The following is a 9240-nucleotide window of genomic DNA, read 5'->3' on the forward strand; positions in this document are numbered from 1 at the left end:
AGGAAATCCCAGGTTGAAGAGTCTTAAATTTTAGTTATTGCTTCATCTGTCTTTAATACCTCAATAATCAAAACACCCCAATGAAATTCTGAGCATCCTCTATTCCTGTACAAACAGAAAACCATTTCATCAAACATGCTTATCTCACAGCTAAGTCACATTACCACACGGGTTTATTTTGTGGCTTTCAAAGGTAAATATCTAGCACCATGTGAAAGGCCAGACCCGCACCTGATGAAAGGACTGCCCTCCACACGTGTTATATCCCACCTATCTTAACTCATAAGCCTGTACACATATATCACACAAAAAGGAAGCATGTTAGAGTTTGGTGCTGTTGTAATTAAGAACTGGGGATAGCAGAAGACTGCTGAACTTCCACATTCTACATATGTTAAAGTCTCAATTTGCAACTGAGCAGCACTTACTTAAGAGTATTCAATGAAATTTGTAGTTTGCCATGTGTGCTCATTGCAATTAAGTTGATTTGCACACTGTAAAGAAACCTTCCTAATTTGTTCTTTGGAGTACATAAAGCACTGAAACAACTGCATTCAAGATGAAGAACTAACTGCTCCAACTACCACACTGGCATCTGTAACAGGCTGCCACCTGCCTATCAAACATCACAGGCCAAGTTGCATGTTGTGCCAGGGCCAGCTCCTCAGTACACTTCTGTGCCTGCCCTGCTCCCCTCTGCACCCACTGGCATTGCCCCAAAGACCCATAGGCATGGGAGGGCCTTCCAGAGGGATGATATGAGGTATGAGGTGTGCCCCAGCCACAGCAGTGAGTCAGGGTGCTGGGCACAAAGGGTGTAAACAGAACCGTTTTTAAACCCTGGGGTGCTTATACCATCAAGCATCGACCCAGGTAATAGGTAATAAGACTCCATACCCTGCAGCCACTGACTCTCAGGCTTCACTATGGGGTGGGTGTGCTAAATGCTCTGCTGAATCAGAGCCTCCGTTAAGAAAAAGTACTTTTGGCTGTCCAATGTCTTCATCTTACAGGACGGAATGGGCTTTGTTCAGACAGGAAAACCCATGCTTCTAGGCCTCTGAAAAGCCTAATGATCCACTGACTCCCTGAGAGTGCCTTCTAACACATCCAGGGTAAGAGGTCTTCTGATTTTCCTTTTCTGAGCCTCCATCAACTACAAACCAACCTTCTGGCATTTCCTGAAATAAAAGTTAAATAATATTTAGAGAAAGTAGAGTATTTCAGGACAAAAGATTTGATGATTAATATTGCTTCTGGAAATGTATTGGATTTTCTCAGAGCTCCTTCCTCCTGTGTCACACAGAGCAAGGATAGACTAGTAGTCTTCAGAAAATAACAGTCTAAGTTTATACCTAACTTGGGAAATAAATACATCTTGATTAAGTTATTACTTAATTAGAGAAATAAGGTATTAGATTCACTATCTCCTCCTATATAACTCCAAAGGTAATTTCCTCCGTCAGGTTATTCAAGGTGCTGGAGTACTTAACTCCAGCTATGCAAGACCAAAAAACCCAACAAAAACACACAGAGAACTACAAAGAACCCACAAACCAAACCCTATTGTATAGGCAGCACAAATACATACAGACACACAGCAGAAACTGTTTTTCTCATTTTTCCCCTGGCTTGACCAAGGTAGCACATGCACAGATTGTAGCTTTATTTTCCAGTGATCCATCAAACATGATCCAGCATGTAAACCTAGTCAAGACAAAACCTAAGCTGAGAGTATTCCTGTTACTGTGTGGGGAACCTGAACCCAAGCTTAGCTTAATGGGCTTTTGTTGTGACTTTCAGTTGGTGACTAAAACCTACTCGTTATGAATAGCAACAATGGAAAGACTGACTGCATGAAGAAACATTCGTACTTCATTCTTTTCAGCCTGCCATTTCATACCAGTTTAGACTCTAGAACAGCCCCCAATTGAGATAAAATGTATAAAGATTCTGTAAATAGGACTGCTGCCACGAAACCAATTCCAACCCTGAGGATATGGGACTGGCTTCACAATACAAACTGTGAATGAATAGGGCTTCTTGTACGATTGCAGAATAATGCTTTATGTCTTTCCTATCTGCAAGATGAATGAATCACTTCTCAAAGGAAAAAATTATTGCAGATACTAATTATATAAAAGGTTATTCTATAAATCACACAAGAAATTCTATTCATGCAAAGATTATGTTGAAGTTAAATAATTGAACAATGATAATCTGTTAGGATGGGGACTGTCTGCCAGCACTTGACTTACTTGTCAAATGAAGTCTCGAAAGCTACTAGACAGGCCTCTGCTACCTCTGAAATTTCAAATTCAGCAAAGACTTCTTGATCTCTTATCTCCAGCACCAGCAACATTATTAGCAATCACAAGTTAGAAACCACTGTAACATGCAGTATGGGTTAAACTAGGCCTTTCTGCAACAGTGCATGGCATGAGGATCGCTGTGAAACTGTGCTTGTTTCCAGTAGAAGAGGTGTTAGGATAAACTCTCATGTTTGGTATTCTTGCAAAGACAAACAGAACAGCTTTGACAGTTGGACAGTCATCAGTACAGTTTCAGAAGTATTATCCTAGCTATATAATCAGGTGTCAGGTCTTGCCCTCTTAGAGGAGCTTGTGGTGCCAAAAAGCAGCATACAACTGCATCCTCTTATTTACAAATATGTAACTTTTGTTTGCAGTTTACCGAACAAAGCATCAATATGCCAATGCTCAAGGAACAGGATTAGAAGATATACAGTATTTCCTAGGAATGCTCTCCTAGCCTCCAACTCTTTCCACCTCATGAGAATTGCGAAGCTGGATGTGGTTTCTGTATACTTAGGAACCTTCAAAGGATTTCTCTCCCATGTGCTTGGGCATCCCTCAGATTTAACAGAAACCTTTTGTATCCAGAGCATCTTTTGACAAGACATTCCATCATCTACCACCACTTTCAATGCCATTACTCACCAGCTTCAGTAGGTCAAGATCTTATACTGAAACAGAACACAAACACTGTATGCACATTGTCCACAAGACCTGTATGCACATTGTCCACAGCATTCCTGAATTTACAGAATTCTGCATCATGCCTGTCTTCTCTTTTCCAGGACTACTGGTTCTTGATTACACAGTTGCTCTTGTATAGAAGCCACTTTGCACCTCTGATCACTTCCGCTGCCCCTCTAATAAGCTTTTCTGGTTCAACTACACACTTTCAGATGCAGGAATCCAAACTGTGCACAATATCCAGAACAGATTATCACTGTATGGTGCCTTCCCCTTCCAAGCCTCACTGTTTTCAGACAATACATTTCAAAGCATCCACTCTCACAGCCACCCAGGTTATTCCATACATTCTGTCCCTCTTGCTAACCTATCTTTCAAGGGGAAACAGTGATAGTGTTGTCCTTTGCAAAATGTGCAGGGACCTACCTACTGATAGAATGCTCTATGCAAGTGGAAGGGTTTCACTCTTCAAGATCAAAATTTTCACACAGTCTCATAACAAAGGTTAGGAGATGGGCAACAACAATGATCCAAAGGTCCGGAACAGGTTGTCTGTCAGGACTGACTGAGCAGGACCAGACATTTCAGACTGGAAGAGAGATGACTCTGGAAAGAGTATCATATTCTTCTAAAAAATTATGAATGACATGGAAAGGGTAGAAGTGGTCTGACTCCTCACCTTACCCTCCAGCACAAGACCTAGGTGCAACCAGGCAATGAAGGAAGTAGATTAAACCAAGCACACATGCAGCAAATCTCTGAAATGTCTCAAACTATGTCATGGACCCAGAAAGGTTCTGGGGAATCACGAGGTCATGTTTTAATACCTCCTCTGTCAGAAGTCACCATCTTTTGCTTGGGCACCACTTGATGCCCTCTAATTCTTGCTGTGTTTGGGTGACAAAATAAACCGGGAAGAATTGCTTCAAATTCCCATGATGGCAGATTGCTATCATAATCCCTCCCCTTATCCATCCTACTTCCAATCATATATTTTCCAGGCTAAGCTTCAGTTTATTTGGTTACTCTTACTAAAAGCTGCTTCAGTCATGCTCCTCTGTGTTTTCCCCTATTCTTACTGTAACTCTTCGGAGAGAGAACAACATCTACTCCTGACTTTGAGAAGGGTGTGTTACTCACTTCAGAAACATAACATGGATTTACAGCATGGCATTCTGGTTTGCTCCTTCTCCTTTTCCTAGAGATCTCTTGAATGGCACAGATTAAGAGCTCATCACTGTGTAGACACAGTTGCTTCTCCCTGTGCACATAATTTTATAACTACTAGCATCAAATACAACCTGCCTACAAGCAAGAACTGTGAGAACCTTCTGCAACCCCAGCCACCTTTTGTTTCTGCTACTCTGATTTTGTGATTTTCAGTATATACTGTCAACTCATTACTCAGCCTCTCTTCCAGATCATTTATAACTATGTTGAGCAACACAAGCCTGAACACAGATCCCCCTGCAATTCCACTAGTGATTACTCTTCACTAAAAAAGCTGGTAACTCTTCACTAGAAAAGCTGACAGTTCTTCCTACACTTTAACCAGGTATTAATTACTGAAAAAGCTACACTCCTACTCCATGGCAGATCATATCCTTTAAAAAGCATTAGCAAAGAACTCTCTCTGAAAATCCATAAGCAGCAGAATACTTGTTTGCCTCTTGTGCCTTCCTGTTGAATAGCTTCAGACCACCTACCTTTACCAGCTGAAGCTGGACTTCAGCATTCTTGCAGTGAACCATGAAGGTCACTGCAATAGGAGCACTTACCAAGGCAGGCTTCCAAGTAGACATGACCTTGAGAATCACTGTCCATGGCAGAATAAATACTGCTCTGTAGTCAGTATAGATTTGGAGAAGTCAATTTTTATATTAGGAAACCTTGTTTCAGTAGATTTACCCTAAAAATAAACCCCCAACTAACTTAAATACAACCTCACCATGTTTGCAGCAGCAGTGATATAAAGCAAGCTCAACACCCCAAAAGATTTATGCTTGTATAAATAACAATACTCTGCACTTCTTTAAAAACAAACCTGGCACCTGACACTAAACTATTTTTCTAAAATACTGACTTGCAGTTAGTGAATGTAGTATTATTCAGTGTCATTCCTTCAGGTTAAGTCACAGGGTTCTCTAATATTCCAGTGCTGCTATACCTTTCACAAACATCAGCATGAAGGAACCTTCAACACCAATATACTAGAAACTGTTAGGAACAACAAATGCACAGGCCTTATAAAGCCCATCATTATGGGCCGCAGCTGGGGAGGAGGATAGTTAATAGTATCAAGAAAGATTTTGCCCTTTTCAGCTTTTCTGAAATACCTTTCTTCAACTTTTCCTTTACAGAGACTTGGAACTAAAACTGACCAGACAGGAATTTGTGTCCCATGAGGCTGGTTTCCAGTTATACAGATGAGACAGCAAGAGAGTAAAAGCTCACACAATTTTTCCACACAACACCAATCTGTTAAGTATAAACAGTTTGCTAATTCACTTTTGTTCCAGCCCCATGTCTCTTTAGAACTACTATTTAATCTTAGCTCATTTAGCAGGCCCCTAATACATTAACATACATGCTGAAGCTTAGCGAGGTGCATGTAAAAATAAACAACAAAACCCCCCAACAAAACTCACTGTAGGAAGTGTAACCCTAACTGAGCTTTGTCATGCTGACAGAAAATAAGGTGACCAACCAGAAAACAAGGGAGGTGAAAGAGCTTCAAAAGCACATAATTAGCAATGCTCAGAGCAGGGGTCAGAGCCAGCTTGATTAAGTAATGCATCTCTTGGCTGTTTATAACCTTATATGGAAGGGGATAATTTCGTATTTACAAGATACATTTATTTTCCCTGGAACCAGTTAATTTAGTGTTACCAGTATCCAGTTACTTTACACAAATTAAAGTGATTTTATTAGAGTGTTAAAATAACAGAGAAAGAGTTGTGTCCAAGGCAGCATTCCCTCAGTCATTAACCTTTGCTGATACTGAAGTTACAACCTACAGATTCCCTGAAAACACTTTGGGAACTTACTTGTGAGCTAGGTAAAACTCCTCCGTAGCTGCCTAGCCATTTGCTAATGATCTACAGAGTACAATAAATCTTTAATTCCATAACTAAAACTTGTTTTCATTCCTTGCCAATCTATTCAGAGCTCATACATTTCTTACTGCCATCCTATTTGGCTTATGTGTGTTTACCTGTATTACACTGCTCTTTATTAACTTATTCCCTCATGCATCCAAGAGTTGTGGTAAAGTTCTCTCTGCCTAAAGTGACACGCCATTTCTCCAGGGCAGCCTCAGTTCACAGCCCATATCTGGCCTCAGCTCTTGAGCAGGTCAGCAATGAGAACACTGAAATACCAAGCTGGGGAGAAGCGCTCCAATTCTGTGCTGCACACCCATCCTCTCCTCTGATGCATCACCACAGGAGTACAAAGCTAGCAGTCATTTCCACCAGTCATACCTTCCACAAGCCCATTCCTGCCAGCTCCCATCTCACGCTCTGACGAGGAGCTGCTGTTGAAATATAATAAATTATGCCAAAAGGTGCAATATGTCCTAGCATTCAAGAAGTTTAGCACTGCCGCAGTCTTTACTGCTTATGACTTTGATAAGCTACACCACAGGCACAGAGCAGCACCATCAAAGCAACACCTAACTTGAGAGTTTACTTCTCCAACTCCTTTCCTCTATCAAGGAAAAGGTGTTTTAGCCCAACATCCCAGTAAGACAGAAGAAGTAGTTTCCCGTGTATCTTAAACCTGGGATATTTAAAACAACAACAAAAAAAACCCCAAACCCAACCCCCCTTTATCTCCCTCCCCAACTCACATATTTAAGAAGAAACAAATTCAAAAGACAAGTGATATGCACAAAAACCAGAAAACCAAATAAAAGATTTCCTTATTCCAATTTGAGTGAACAGCTGTGCTCACATTCATGAATCTAAATATTCTTTAAAATGAGTAGTCATTTTTCACAAGCTTGTCTGTTACCTGTGTGACCTCAGGTGTTGCTTCCTGCATCCTATTCATACACAATCCTGCAATCAGAATTCTTTTTTTTCTATCAATACAGTATTTACATGCTACTTCATGATTAACTTACTGAATAACTAACATGATCACTATTATCCTCATTTTACCTTGCAAGAATTGCTGCAAAGAGAATACATCAGTTTTTGGTGCTCTAGGCCTGATTTTCCAAAGTATGTGACATGACAGCATGTTTCCTGTGGTCAAAGCACAGCACCTGCTCATTTGCACATCAGAAATTCCACAGGCCAGGTCCAAGGACATAAGCAGCAGAGGAAATACAACAGTGAAGTCTGGTAGAAGCTCATCCCATAACACGAATGAAACCAGTTCTTTAAGACAGCACTTAACTACCTTAATTATGAATGAGAAAACTCCTTTCCTCCCACAGTTCTACTTTGCTGTCCAGTTTTTGCCAGCATTGGAGCTCAGGATCTAAGCTCCAATTTAGTCTTCAGAAAAGTTCAGTTCAGTATAACAGCAGAAAACCTAGTCTTATGGGGAAGAACAGCATGCAATCATTTAAGTACAAACAGTATTGAAAACATTTATACAAAGGAAGTGAAATAAGACTGCACAGCAACCTCTGTGCTGGACCAAGATGCACTTAGTTCAGAGTTATTGTTTGAAGGATGGAGAAAGGTTCTGGGTTTTCTTCCCCCCTGCCTTTTACAAGGAGGAAAGAATAAAAATGAAAACGCAAATTCCACTATGCAGCATCAGATTTACACCTCCAGGGATAGCAGCAATGAGCGTTAGACCACATGGCTCCACCACAGAGATTTCTGAAGTGCCTGAGCCACAATATGCATCACCTGCTCCACAGGTTGCAGCTGAAGGAAACGAAGTAGCTGCTTTACCAGTGAATCTCTCCCCCTGAACTTGAGGCACTTTGCCCATCGCTACCTTTAACACTGCACCTCTGCGCAAATTACAAGTGCAAAATAGTATGACACATGACAGTGGTTGCAAAGGTCTAGGTAATGGAAACTGGCGATGTGCCATCAGAGAACAACTTTTTTATTTTATATGAAGTCAAATGTAAATCAGTCTGTCTCAACTGATACACAATGTTACCATTTTCAGATACACAAATACTGGAAACAACCAAACAAAACCCCAAAACAAAAAACCAAAACAACAACAAAAAGCAACTTACCACTGTCTCTGGCTTCAACTTCTCAGAATACAACAGAGAAATCTAATAGAACTGACAATTTCTTCAAAGCTCTCACAGAAATAACCTCCCCCTCTACATAACCTGAGAGCAGACTTACCAAGCTTGAGAGATGCACAAGAAATAATCACAAGAGGAAGTGGATATCTTAAGTAAATGCTTGGATCGATTTCCTGAAACTGCCATCAGATCATGTGAGGTAATGCCATGGGACCACCACCAAGAAAAACATACCCAGCCTTTCACTTCAACAGCAATCAGCTTTGGGACTACCTGCCCCTTGAGTTCTTCCCTTTGCACTGCTAGCCTGCCTTTACAGGGAAAGTAAGGCACAGAAAAGCACATATTCCAGGACTGCTTCTTTAGTGTCGAGAACAGAGGTAATAAAATCAGCACCAGCCTTAAAAACATTTACATTACTTAGACCAGTGCAGTGTGATAACCTTCAGACAGAATTACTAAGTTAGGAACATGTCCTTCAGTAAATAGCTCCATTAGTTATTCAATCTCAGTTTTACAAGTTTATGCCAAACTTAATCTTGGATTTGTCTACCCACAAACTGAGGAGCCTTGTAGCCAAGATGTTCCCTTCTTGCTCACGAAAAAATACTTTATAAAGCATAGAAAAAATAACCCTACTTTCATGACCATGTATTAACAGCTGCACTGAAGTTAAAGGTCCGGCTACCCAGGGTCCTCGGGCAAGTAGCAAGCGTTCACATTAAAAAAGAACAGCCTAAATAGAGGTGATCCTTCACCGGTGTTAACCTCCTGCTTTACAACAACGAAGAGCTTCGGGCCATCCCGAACTGGAAACTACACCCAGACCACTGTGCTAAAAAGCCGTTATGCCTCCCAGCACGTTGTCAAAACGCTTTGAGCCAATTTATAGCCTCGGCCTCCACAATACCACCACGTCGTGCTGGTTTTCACATCTTAAACGCGTGCGATGTAAGAAGCATGTCCTCGCCCTCCACCCTCTCTATTACCTGGTAGCTCCATCCAGCCACC

This window comes from Nestor notabilis, unplaced genomic scaffold (assembly GCF_000696875.1).
Source record: "Nestor notabilis isolate BGI_N333 unplaced genomic scaffold, ASM69687v1 scaffold32928, whole genome shotgun sequence".
In the NCBI taxonomy this organism is placed as follows: domain Eukaryota; kingdom Metazoa; phylum Chordata; class Aves; order Psittaciformes; family Psittacidae; genus Nestor; species Nestor notabilis.